Genomic DNA, 14,759 nt, shown 5'->3' on the forward strand with positions numbered 1-14,759 from the left:
AAGGGTTTTGCGATCGCTAGATGATTCTCACCAAAGTGGAAAAAGTGAAGAGTCACCACTTTAATTTTGAGGAAAATTAAAGAAAAACATTTATGAAAATAAAAACTTATAAATTTATAAAAATCACTTTAAAAAAAATAGAGATTCTAAGATTCGGGATCCGTTCACGGGTGGGGAAGGTGTTAAGCACCCCACCTCGTCCCTCAACGAGGGTAAGCAAATTTAATGATGTGCTCTTCATAACTTAAGATTGATAATTTTGGGGTTGGAGTTATAATGTTGGTCCCTGTTATTAATAAAAGAAACATTTGATATTTCACCATTTTAGGTTTTCCAAGAACGCGGGAATATGGGATGACCCTACAGTGAATTGATGTTATGTTTATTTGGTTTCTTAAATATTTTATCAAATTCCTCCCTCTTCGAATTAGGACTTTAATTCTAAAGAGGTGTTATTTGGTCCCTAAAGATTCATAACGAGTGAGGAGGACTCTCGGCTCACACATTATGTACCTTATCATTGGCATTCAAATAACTGAGGGTGTAGTGTGTATTAGAATATTAGAATTTTGACTAAGAAAATTCAGGAAAGGACTCTCTCCCGATCTCTTAAAATATTTTTATTAGAATTTTGGTTAAGAAAATTCAGGAAATGACTCTCTTCCGATCTTTTAAAATATATTTATTAGAATTTTAGCTAAGAGAATTTGGGTAAGGACTCTCTCCCGATCTCTTAAAATATTTTTATTAGAACTTTAGCTAAGAGACTCTCTCTCAATCTCTTAAAATATTTTTATTAGAACTTTAGCTAAGAGAATTCGGGTAAGGACTCTCTCTCGATCTCTTAATTATATATGTTGTTGCATACGAAATTGTCCTCCTAGCCATTGCCCTGTTTGTTCTTTGTTTTTAAGATGCTTGATTTGCTTTCTTTAAACCTCCAAGAACTATTGATGATCTCAGTAATAGTGAATATGCTGATTTAGATTGAGATAATCTTGGATTTGGTCTCTCGCCAATTGATTATATGTACATGATGAAATGTTTTAAGGATGGGAAATTTGAACAAGGACAGCTAAGTCACTATGGCAACATTAAGTTAAGCCATTCTGCAAGAGTCCTAAATTATGGACAACCAAATTGCTTTTGATTTCAATTTTCATAAATTCAAGTTACTAAAACATGGAAATTCCTAATATTGTTTACCTGCAAAACTATTTAGGGAGTCTTTGGAGGCACAAAATCATATAGAAAAAGAGATGGAGGCCTTCTTCTATTTCCGTCCGTATCAAAATGTGACACCCTTTACCCGTCTACAGTGTAGCCGAGCAAGATATGCCACACAGTATGCCGGAACACCATATCTTATTTCATAACAAGTTATCCTTCTTAATTTATTTATTATTCACCAAGTGCTAAATTTTATCAATTATATCATTTATTTACAACTTTGATTTATCTGAATTTTTCCATAAATTTCTATAGAAAATCCGGCAGAGTGCCAGCTTTAAATTGAAAAAAAAAAAAACAGTTCTTCTGAACCTGTTAAAACACTTCCAATATGGTTTTCAAATCCAGAACTCCAATATACACACATATCAACTCAATCTCCAATTCTCATCACAAATTTCAAAATTTTTGTTCACATCACAATTTGAATTAATTTCATGAATAACTCCTCAACATTTTATTTTTTTCAACAAAATATACTGATAATTACAATAATATGAAATTTTATATATTTACATTATCATATAATTTCATGAGTTTGTAATTACAATAAAAAACTAGTACAAAATGCAAAGTACAAAATACAACCCAAAATCCTAATATCCTACAAAGTGCACTGTAGATATGAGGTGACTCTGGACTCTATGCAGATCTGACAATCACCCAGTTTGAGGTCTGCTAGACTCCTCAGCTATGTCTCCAGTACCTGCGCATGGCAAAAGCGACGCGCTAAGCAATTCTGCTTAGTGGTGCTAATATAAAATAAAATAGCTAAAATAAAATAAATGTGCAGAATGTATGCTGACATTTTTGTAGACTAAGTTCCTGGCAATTATTGTAGTATTATTTGATTAAAATTTGGTAAGATTTATTTAGATTGCCCAAGTAACCTATACTAGTCGACTGGACTGGATAAACGAGTAAACTGGCACTAGGGATCAAGTACCTCGGGCCATCACACCATCGGTCACATTGTGTATCCCGGTGTACAACGGAACAGCTAATAAGCTGTAGTAAACATTGGGCACAAGGCCAAGTATCACATTGATATCAGAATGGTTAAAGCCATAAAATCACTGAATGGTATAATGCCATGTGCAGTACTGCTAATTGAACCCTATTGGCATGCCAACCTATCCAAACCAATTATTCTAGGCATACTAGGGCATTTTACACAGTTAATGATTCAATTATTTTTTTTTTATAATGTAGAGGTCACTATTCACTTCACTAATTTCACTCAAAGGTTGACTTTTTAATTTATAATAGATTTTTTGAACCTAAGTTCACCAAAATACCACATTTTGGTTTACAAAAGTGTTGGCATTAGTTGCCAAACCATACTTAAAACCAATGGAGAATAATTCAAAAATTTTCAGTTTTGAGTGTTAGAGTTCACTATTCCATTAGGCCATTCTACAACGAGAATTTGGCCAAATATTCTTCATCAAAATTGTTCCTTATTGTATCTAGTTACATTTCTTTTTTTGAATCACTCTATTTGGAGTTTTTTAGCTCAAGTTATGGCCTAAACACCATAACTGGCCGGATTGCAATTTTTCTAGAATTTCTAGGCAGAATCCATTCTGTAGTTTTTTGTACACTGATTACAGGTTAGTTTTTGAATATGTTATGGTCAAACTTCGGGTTTGTTTTCTTCATGAAAATTTTAGGGCTATGTCTCAGCTTTCCACTAGTAAAATTTCAGGTCAATTGAACTTTTCTACAATGAGTTATGATCATTTGAACAAACACTGTTCATTTGGTCATTTTCCAGGAACAGCATGTTGGTCACCCGGATTAGGGTAGTTTTTAGGTCAATTTGATTTGGTTTTCTGGGCAGGGTTTCTTCACCAAAGTTGTGCCATTATGTGTCTAGTTTCATTCCCAATTAGCCTGACACCAATTGAACCTACACAACTCCAGTTATAGTTGTCCAAACCTGCTCGACTCACTCCCAGTCCTGTAGGTCACCAAGGGCAGCATGCCTAACCTCAATTCCATTGTCCTAAATCACTTCAATTCCTCCTCACATATAGTCAAATGGTCACTAATTGACCATTACAATGTTCATATACCATTACATGAGAAAACCCTAATTTTGTTCAAGTCTCCAAATTTTCAAGTTTCATTCATGCATTACACTCGCACTTAATTGTTCAATCACTCAACTCATGTCAAGGGCAGCTCACATACACTTTGTTTTAAGGAAATTCATCAAACCCTAACCATCCCTAAGCTGCTGAAATTGTAGGGATCAATACACATAAATTTTATTTTGTTTTTCTTACAATTTTCATTTATCTCATGTCTTTAAACATGAATTGAATAAGAGAGGGAAGAGATTGGACACTAACCTTTAATGGAGTCAATTTCAAGCTTGTAAAAGCTCCTCCTTTCTACTTCTTTTTGTTGTCTTTAGCTTGCCCAAGGTGTATGGATAATTTTTTTGTGAAGACAAAGATGGGTTTTACGATGAAAAACTTAAGGAAATCAAGTTGGAATGAATGAAAATAGTGGAGAGCTTTAGGAAGGGATTTCGGCAATCATGGATGGAAGAGGAAGATGAAATAAATTTTGGTCTTCTTTATCTCTTATAATGAGTTTATTTAATTCTCATTGGTGGGAGAGTTTTTAATGAGATCATGCTTATGTCATTATTTGACTTTTATTTCATTATTTTTTTTTGTTTTATTTTTCTTCCTTACTCCTTTTACTTATTTTTAATAAATTTTTCATCAATATTAATTCACATTTTATGTCATAAATCTCACTTACTTAAATGGGCAGGTTGGTCGAAAATCATCTCTGAAGACGAAATGACCAAAATGCCCTCCGTTTGGCTTAATGAGCTAAAATTGTGTGTACCGATTAATTAAATTTTTCTAGTATTTTCTTAGCAATTTATTGTCATTGAGACCCCAATAATCCTTCTCTGAGATCTCAAAAATTATTTCATAGAGTTTTCTCCGAGTCTAAGATTACTAACGGCCTATGCCGTCACTTCCCGTTAGGGTCACTCATCACTGGGGCTACGACTCATTTAACCTTAGTGCATTTCATTTCTAAAAATTTTCCTTAATTTTTCTTATCATTATTTGGTTTATTTATAGCTCCTCACTCTAGTCTAATTATGATTCTAAATATTCTAGCTGTCTAGACCAACATTGGTCACCGAAATAGTAGAACGTATGGACTAGCTAAAGTGAGAATGTTACAGCTCTTCCCCTCTAATAAAAATTTCATCCTCGAAATTTGCCTGATGTAAACAGTTGAGGGAACCGTCGCCTTATCGTTTCTTCATTTTCCCAAGTTGCCTCCTCGGTATTGTGGTGCCTCCAAAGTACTTTCACCAGTGGAATTTGTTTATTTTTCAGTTCCTTCACTTCTCGAGCCAGAATCAGTGGGTGTTCTTCTGCATATGTCAAGTCTGGTTGAATTTCAATCTCTTCCATGGAGATGACATGTGAAGGGTCTGAGCGGTATCTTCTTAGCATAAAAACATGGAATACATTATGGATCTTATCTAGTTCTGGTGATAAAGCTAACCGATAGGCCACTAATCCCACCCGTTCAATAACTTCATATGGGCCAATGAACCTAGGACTTTACTTACCCTTCCTTCCAAACCTCAGTACTTTCTTCCACGGTGAGACTTTGAGAAACACTTTATCACTAACTGCATACTCAATCTCTTTTCTCTTTAAGTCGGCATATGATTTCTGTCTATCTGAGGCAATCTTCAAATTAACTTTGATTATCTTTACTTTCTCCTGAGTCTGTTTCACCAGGTCTGGCCCAACCAGCTTATCTTCACCCAATTCAGTCCAACATACTGGGGTTCTATACTTCCTCCCATACAGTGCTTCATATAGGGCCATTTGAATGCTAGCTTGGTAGCTATTGTTATATGCGAATTCTGCCAGTGGGAGATATTTATCCCAACTCCCCTCAAACTCAATGACACAACTCCTTAACATGTCCTCAAGGATCTATCACATAATTCACATTGTTACTATCATTTCAATTTATTATTTGTAAGAATTCAATTGGTTTTTAAGTTTACTTGGATTACTTATTCCGACTGTCCATCCGTCTGAGGATAAAAAGCCATGCTAAAGTGGAGTTGTGTGCCCAAGGCTTTTTGTGCTTCCTGGGTGCATAGCATAAACACTGGTGTGTGCTTCTTTCAAAATACTAGTCCTCAATTCCCCATCATCTGGTACACACACTCTTCCTTTGTAGTACAGACACCCATTTACTTTCACCTCATAATCAGTTTCCTTCCCCTTTGAGATTTTTCCCATAATAACCATTAATTTTTCATCTGCCTTCTGCCCATCTTGTATTTGTTGTAGTTTCACCTCATAATCAGTTTCCTTCCCCTCTGAGATTTTTCCCATAATAACCATTAATTTTTCATCTGCCTTCTGCCCATCTTGTATTTGTTGTAGCAGGTTTGGCCTCACTTGTAACTCGGCCAAATAGCTCCATCTTGAGCTAAAGACAGATGGGCATTTAGTGATCTTAAAGCTGTGATTGACTTTCTGCTCAAGGCATCAGCAACTACATTTGCTTTCCCAGGGTGGTAATCTATCACACAATCATAGTCCTTTAGGAACTCAATCCATCGCCTTTGTCTAAGGTTGAGCTCCTTTTGGGTTGGCAAATATTTTAGACTTTTGTGGTCTGTATAGATGTAACACTTTTTACCATACAAATAATGCCTCCATATCTTCAATGCGAAGATAATTGCTACTAGCTCCAGATCATGAGTAAGGTAATTCTGTTCATGTGGCCTTAACTACCTGGAAGCATAGGCGACCACTTTCCCTTCTTGCATCAATACACACCCTAACCCATTATGAGAGGCATCACTATAGACCACAAAGTCCTTTCCCGTCACTGGCTATGTTAACACTGGTGCCTCTGTCAACATAGCCTTCAGCCTCTCAAAACTGGCTTGGCACTTATCGTTCCAGCCAAATTTCACATTCTTGTATAACAACTTGGTCATTGGAGTAGCTATGAGAGAGAACCCCTTCACAAATCTTCTATAATACCCAGCTAGCCCCAAGAAACTTCTGACCTCAATTGTATTTCTAGGAGGCTTCCATTCCATCACTGCTTCTATCTTCTTGGGATCCACTCTAATCCCCTTAACTGATACTATGTGTCCAAGGAAGGAGATCTCACTCATCCAGAAGTCACACTTGGACAACTTAGCATACAGCTTCTTTTCTCATAAGGTTTGCAGAATAATCCTCAAATGTTCATCATGTTCTTCCCTGGTCTTGGAATACACCAGGATGTCATTAATGAAGACCACTACAAATCGATCTAGATATGGATGGAAGATACAGTTCATAAGGTCCATGAATGCTGCTGGTGCATTTGTTAATCCAAACGGCATCACTAGGAATTCATAATGCCCATACCGAATTCTGAATGCAGTTTTTGACACATCTACATCCTTTACCCTTAAATGATGATATCCTTATCTGAGATCAATTTTTGAAAATACACCAGCTCCCTTCAACTGATCAAACAGATCGTCAATTCTGAGCAACAGATATTTATTCTTCATAGTTATTTTATTCAACTGCCTGTAATCAATGCACAATATTAAGGTTCCATCCTTCTTCTTCACAAACAGCACCGGAGCTCCCCATGGTGACACACTGAGGCATATGAACCCCTTATCTAGTAACTCCTGCAACTGAATTTTCAGCTCCTTCAATTCAGTGGGTACCATCCTATAAGGAGCAATAGAAATTGGTGTTGTACCCGGCATTACCTCAATAGCAAATTCGACTTCCCTTTCTGGTGGTAAACCAGATAATTCTTCAGGAAACACATCTGGGAAGTCTCTTACTGTGCGTATATCACACAAATTTGGCTTAGCCTGCATAGTATCAACAACGTGTGCTAAGTAGGCTTCACAGCCTTTTCTCATCAATCTTCTTGCAACTGTGGCTGAGATGACATTGGACAAAAAAATTTGTCCTTTCACCCACAACTGAAATCTCATTACCCTCAGGAGTTTTCAAAGAAATCCTCTTCAATTTACAATTAACTATTGCCTGATAACGTGATAACCAGTCCATTCCCAAAATCACATCAAACTCGTGGAAGGGTAATTCAATTAGGTCTACCGAGAATTCATACCCCTGAATCCTCAACAGGCAACATTTATACACCTTATTCACTACCACACTGTGGCCTAGTGGATTTGTGACTAAAATGTCTTGGTCACTCTCCTCTACTGAAACTCCCTTCTCTACGGGTAGCTTGATACAGATATATGAATGGTAGATCCTAGATCCACCAATGCATGCACAGGTAAAGTGTAGAGGAAGAACGTACCCCTGATAACATCTGGGGCATCGTGCTCTTCCTGGGCTCTAATGGCATAAGCTCTGGCTGATACTCTGGCCTCTGGCCTCTCGGCTGACTGAGATGTAGGCCTCACGGATGGACCAGCTATCTCAGATTTACCGGACTTCCTACCCCTTTGAGGTACAGGGGTAGGCCTATCTGCTTGTGTTGGGGCAACTGTAGTAGTCCTCTTCGGATAATTTTTTATCTGATGTTCTATAGACCCACAATGTAAGCAAGCACCAGTCACTCACCAACAGTCCCCTTTATGCCACTTCTGATAGTATGGACAGGCAAATGATGCTGGGGCAGGTCCTCTGAACACCGTTCTTGGAGAGCTGCCTACTAATGGTGTGGACTGACCTCTCCTAGGTGTGAACTGTGGTCTGGGCCCTTGGGACTGACCCTGACCTTGAGGCTAACTCGAACTCTGAGCAGAAGGACCCTTAAACTTCTTACTGGGTGCAGAGAATGAACTAGACTAACCTGGACCCATCTTCTGCTGTCTTTCCCTTCTATTTTGCTCATTTATTCTGACTCTTTCCACTTTCAATGCAGCATCAATTAATTTAGCAAAATCCATAATCTCCAATACTGTTATCATGACCTTGATATTGTCATTTAGCCCTTCTTCAAACCTTTTGCACCTCTCAGCCTCTGTAGGGACTATCTCCCTCCCATACTGGCTCAGTCTGATAAATTCATGCTCATATTCTACCACCGATAGCTGCCTCTGTCTCAGGCTGATAAATTCTCTTCTTCTCTCTTTTAGATACACTTTACTGACATACTTCTTCCTGAACTCTGTGAGGAAGAAATTCCAGGTAATCTGATCTGGTTGAACTTTACTGGATACTGTGTCCCACCACTGGTATGCATCATCTTGAAGTAGGGATACAGCACCCTCCAGGTTTTGCTCGGGGGTGCAATGAAGCTGTTTTAACACTCTTACAGTTCTATCTAACCAATTTTCAGCTGTCATGGGGTCATCTTCCTTCTTCCCAAAGAAATCTACAGCCCCATGTTTTTGTAGTTTTTCTAAATGGGACTTCTGTGGTGGTGGTGGAGGTTGTGGCTGTGGTTATGGTGGTGGAATTGCCCCCATCATTTATTGGTAAAATTTAGTCATTTGCTAAAATAATGCAAACTGAGGTTGGGCAAGTGCCTCAGCTGCTGGTGGAGCAGTTTCTCTCCTGCCTCCTGATTCAGCCCTTGGTGGAGCACGACTCTCCACCTCTTCATCAACTGCTCTTTGAGAAGCACGATCAATATCCTAATCAAAATAAGAAAACAAACAGATCTGCATCAGTGTCACCTCAACACTTACAAATGCAATGCAATAGTACGCACTCTATCTAGGCCCAGAAACGCCTAAACTAATGCTCTGATACAACTAAATGTGACACCCATTACCCGTTTACAGTGTAGCCAAGCAAGATATGCCACACAGTGTGCCGCAACACCATATCTTATTTCATAACAAGTTATCCTTCTTAATTTATTTATTATTCACCAAGTGCTAAATTTTACCAATTATATCATTTATTTACAACTTTGATTTATCTGAATTTTTCCATAAATTTCTATAAAAAATCTGGCAGAGTGCCAGCTGTAAATTGAAAAAAAAAAAAACAGTTCTTCTGAACCTATTAAAACACTTCCAATATGGTTTTCAAATCCAGAACTCCAATATACATACATATCAACTCAATCTCCAATTCTCATCACAAATTTCAAAATTTTTGTTCACATCACAATTTGAATTAATTTCATGAATAACTCCTCAACATTTTATTTTTTTCAACAAAATATACTGATAATTATAATAACATGAAATTTTATATATTTACATTATCATATGATTTCATGAGTTTGTAATTACAACCAAAAACTAGTACAAAATGCAAAGTACAAAATACAACCCAAAATCCTAATATCCTACCAAGTGCACTACAGATATGAGGTGACTCTAGACTCTGTGCAGATCTGACAATCACCCGGTCTAAAGTCTGTTGGACTCCCCAGCTATGTCTCCAGTACCTGCGCATGGCAAAAGCGATGTGCTAAGCAATTCTGCTTAGTGGTGCCAATATAAAATAAAATAGCTAAAATAAAATCAATGTGCAGAATGTATGCAGACATTTTTGTAGATTCAGTTCCTAGCAATTATTCTAGTATTATTTGATTAAAATTTCGTAAGATTTATTTAGATTGCCCAAGTAACCTATACTAGCCAACTGGACTGCATAAATGAGTAAACTAGCACTGGGTATCAAGTATCTCGGGCCATCACACCATCAGTCACATTGTGTCTCCCAGCGTACAACAAAACAACTAATAAGCTGTAGTAAACATTGGACACAAGGCCAAGTATCACACTGATATCAGAATGGCTAAAAGCCATAAAATCATAGAATGGCATAATGCCATGTGCAGCACTGCTAACTGAACCCTATTGGCATGCCAACCTATCTAAACCAATCATTCTAGGCATACTAGGGCATTTTACACAGTTAATGATTCAATTATTTATTTTTTATAATGTAAAGGTCACTATTCACTTGACTAATTTCACTCAAAGGTTGACTTTTTAATTTATAATAGATTTGTTAAATCTAAGTTCACCAAAATACCACATTTTAGTTTACAAAAGTGTTGGCATTAGTTGCCAAACCATACTTAAAACCAATGGAGAATAATTCAAAATTTTCAGTTTTGAGTGTTAGAGTTCACTATTCCTTTAGGCCATTCTACAGTGAGAATTTGACCAAATGTTCTTCATTAAAATTGTTCCTTATTGTGTCTAGTTACATTTCTTTTTTTGAATCACTCTATTTGGAGTTTTGTAGCTCAAGTTATAGCCTAAACACGTAAACTGGCTGGATTGCAATTTTTCCAGAATTTCTGAGCAGAATCCATTCTGCAGTTTTTTATACACTGACTGCAGGTCAGTTTTTGAACATGTTATGGTCAAAATTTGGGTTTGTTTTCTTCATTAAAGTTTTAGGGTTATGTCTCAGCTTTCCACTGGTAAAATTTTAGGTCAATTGAACTTTTCTACACTGAGTTATGACCATTTGAACAAATACTATTCATTTGGTCATTTTCTAGGCACAGCATGTTGGTCACCCAGATTAGGGTAGTTTTTAGGTCAAATTGATTTAGTTTTCTAGGCAGGATTTCTTCACCAAAGTTATGCCATTATGTGTCTAGTTTCATGCCCAATTGGCCTTTCACCAATTGACCCTACACAACTCTAGTTATAGCTGCCCAAACCTGCTGGACTCACACCCAGTCCTGCAGGTCACCAAGGGCAGCATGCCTAACCTCAATTCCATTGTCCTAAATCACTTCAATTCCTCCTCACATATAGTCAAATGGTCACTAATTGACCATTACAATGTTCATATACCATTACATGAGCAAACCCTAATTTTGTTCAAGTCTCCAAATTTTCAAGTTCCATTCATGCATTACACTCGCACTTAATTGTTCAATCACTCAACTCATGTCAAGGGCAGCTCACATACACTTTGTTCCAAGGAAATTCATCAAAACCTAACCATCCCTAAGTTGCCGAAATTGTAGGGATGAATACACATAAATTTTATTCTGTTTTTCTTACAATTTCCACTTATCCCATGGCCTTAAACATGAATTGAATAAGAGAGGGAAGAGATTGGACACTAACCTTTAATGGAGTCTATTTCAAGCTTGTAAAAGCTCCTCCTTTTCTACTTCTTTTTGCTGTCTTTAGCTTGCCCAAGGTGTATGGATAATTTTTTTGTGAAGACAAAGATGGATTTTATGGTGAAAAACTTAAGGAAATCAAGTTGGAATGAATGAAAATAGTGGAGAGCTTTAGGAAGGGATTTTGGCCACCATGGATGGAAGAGGAAGATGAAGTAAATTTTGTTCTTCTTTATCTCTTATAATGAGTTTATTTAATTCTCATTGGTGGGAGAGTTTTTAATGAGATCATGCTTATGTCATTATTTGACTTTTATTTCATTTTTTTTTTGTTTTGTTTTTCTTCCTTACTCCTTTTACTTATTTTTAATAAATTTTTCATCAATATTAATTCACATTTTATGTCATAAATCTCACTTACTTAAATGGGCAGGTTGGTCAAAAATCATCTCTGAAGATGAAATGACCAAAATGCCCTCCGTTTGGCTTAACGAGCTAAAATTGTGTGTACCGATTGATTAAATTTTCCTTGTGTTTTCTTAGCAATTTATTGTCATTGAGACCCCAATAATCCTTCTCTGAGATCTCAAAAATTATTTCATGGAGTTTTCCCCGGGTCTAGGATTACTAACGGCCTTCGCCGTCACTTCCCATTAAGGTCACTCATCACTGGGGCTACGGCTCATTTAACCTTAGTGCATTTCATTTCTAAAAATTTTCCTTAATTTTTCTTATCATTATTTGGTTTATTTATAACTCCTCACTCTAGTCTAATTATGATTCCAAATATTCTAGCTGTCTAGACCGATATTGGTCACCGGAACAGTAGAACGTACGGACTAGCTAAAGTGAGGATGTTACACAAAATGCCATCCGAATGAAGATTAGTGTTGAAAGAATGTGCATGCCTTCTCCTTCCATCAATCAATTATTTGATGCAGTGAAACAAACTTCCCTTGCCAACAAGCGTTGGGTGATTCTTTTGCTTTCTTTTTTTCTTTTTGAAATGATGCTCAAAGCATTGATGACACACTGGAGAATATTGTTTCACTTTCTACCATAACTATATGCTTTGTTATGAGTAGACTGCTCCTCCAGGGAAAAGGACATTATATAGTAGGCCATTGCTAATGGGTATTGGTCTTGTATTGTGTTAAGCACCATCATTTGAATACACATTCATCTTATATGCTGTCCCTATTGGCAGCTGCTTCAAGGTAGGTGTTTTCTTATTCTTTTTCAATTTAGCATTCATTTAAAATTGAAGGGTTCGTTTAGTTGCTTTCATTTTATAAACAGAATGGATTGGCAACATTGAATTTATATGTCGATGATAAGTACCACCGCACTTTTCATGGCGGAGCCGAAGGAACAAAAAGAATTAGCAATTATGCTTCACTAAGTGATATTGTTTATGTATTTTTCCTACGTATATGAACTTAAAAGACAAGATAAAACACCAAGTGGGTTAACTAAGATAACCTCTTCGATACTTAAGTCAGTAATTGGAATTGAATAGAGTATATAATTGATAGGAGAGAACAATATATCTAACTATGGATGATTTAGCTCCTTATATAGCATTAAATAAACTCTTGTTTAGATGAGGAGTGTGATCATATTAAATTCCTATTTTTGAGGTAGTCCAATTAGAGTGGGATTTGGAATCCGCATAAATAATAGTGTTTATACCTAGTGGATAATATTCGTATTAGATTAGGATTTTATTATTCGAGTATTTTGGGGTGGTATCATATTAGGTTCGTTGTTAGGTGGTGCTTTGGCCATGTCATAAAGCCTTTTGAGATTTTAGGCAAATCAGTACCTTAAAAGTTTTGTTGACATACTATTGCCTTAATGAGTGATGGATTATTGTCTTAAAAATATTGAAGTGGTGGACTTTTGTCTTAATAATCTTTAAGTGGTGGTTTGTTACCTTTACGGTTAGGGGTCTCACATCTTGATATGGTGGACTTTTATCATGTTAAGTGGCTTTTCTAATGCCTTAATGGCAAACTTATGCTTTAAGTGGCTTATTGGTGCCTCTTTAGGTGGACTTGTGTCATAGGTTGCTTGTCATGCCTCTTTGGGTAGACTTGTACTTTAGATAGCTTACTAACATCTCTTTGGGCAAACTTATGCCTTGCATGACTTTTTAACACCTATTTAGGTATACTTGTGCCTTAGATGACTTGTCAATGTCTCTTTGGCCACTTATGCCTTAGGTGGCTTGTTAATGTCTCTTTGGGCAGACTTATGCCTTAGTGGCGATGTTGACACCTTTTAAGCAAAATTTTGCTTAGGTGGCTTATTAATGTCTCTTCGGTGACTTATGCCTTAGGTGGCTTATTGACGTCTCTCTGAGCAGACTTATGCATTAGGTGGCTTGTCAATGTCTTTATGTTAGACTTATGCCTAAGTAGCTTCTCAATGCCTTTTTGGATGGACTTATACCTTAAGTAGCTCGTCGATACCTCTTTGGGCAAACTTATACCTTAATGGTTATATCAAGCCTTTTATTCAAAACCAAAATTAAATAATTTTAATGAAACTAAAACTGCAACTTTATAGAATGCCCGAATTAAATGCAGAATAAATGCTCGCTCTACATCTTAAAAGCTATAGTCAACTCTTGTAAGATTTGGCAGAAAGTGGAAACTAAGTCCTCGCTTTATCAGACCATATGAGGTTCTGGAAAGAGTGGGTCCGTTAGCATGCAGACTTGCATTGCCTCCGGAGTTGGAAAAGATTCATAATATCTTCCATGTCTCCATGTTAAGGCGGGACAAATCAGACCCATCTCATGTCTTACCAGTAGAAGAGATTAAAATAAACCCAGACCTAACCTATGATAAAGAGCCCATAAAGATCTTAGCATATGAGGTGAAAAAGCTGATAAATAAGCAGATACCACTGGTTAAAGTGCTATGGAACCATCATTCGAGCTAGGAGGCTACATGGGAATGTGAAGAGGACATAAGGAGACAGTACCCACAGCTATTCAGAGATTGAGAGCAAGTAAATTTTGGGATCAAAGTTCTTTTAAGGAGGGGAGAATTGTAACCCCCCCCCCCCCCCCCATATTAAGTAGTTCCGTACATTCTACTGTTCCAGTGATTAATGCATGTTCAGACATTTAGAATGTATGGAACTATCACTAAATCAAATAGAAAAGCCATAAATAAAATTGATAAATATTAAATGAGATTGGAAGTAAATAAAATGAAGTACAAATAGGTTAAATGAGCTGAGGTCCCGGCGATGGGTGACTGATACAAGAAGTGGCTGTAAGATCAGTTGCTATCCTATATTCGTGTGGCGCCATATGGAGACCTTAATGAGGGAATTAATTAGAAATTATTGGGAATTTGGAAATCAAAGAAATAAAAAGGAAAGAAATACAATTAAGTGAATCAAAACTTAAGGACTCATTGGGTACTATGGAAAAAGATGGACTATAA

General features: G+C 36.8%; 1 pseudogene; it reads left to right on the top strand.

Moving 5' to 3' along the window:
• Positions 1 to 1,027: 1,027 nt before the first annotated feature.
• LOC110635296 (branched-chain-amino-acid aminotransferase 2, chloroplastic-like) lies at positions 1,028 to 12,735 on the top strand (annotated as a pseudogene).
• The last annotated feature ends 2,024 nt before the right edge of the window (positions 12,736 to 14,759 follow it).

The sequence above is a fragment of the Hevea brasiliensis genome, chromosome 14 (assembly GCF_030052815.1).
Source record: "Hevea brasiliensis isolate MT/VB/25A 57/8 chromosome 14, ASM3005281v1, whole genome shotgun sequence".
NCBI lineage: Eukaryota > Viridiplantae > Streptophyta > Magnoliopsida > Malpighiales > Euphorbiaceae > Hevea > Hevea brasiliensis.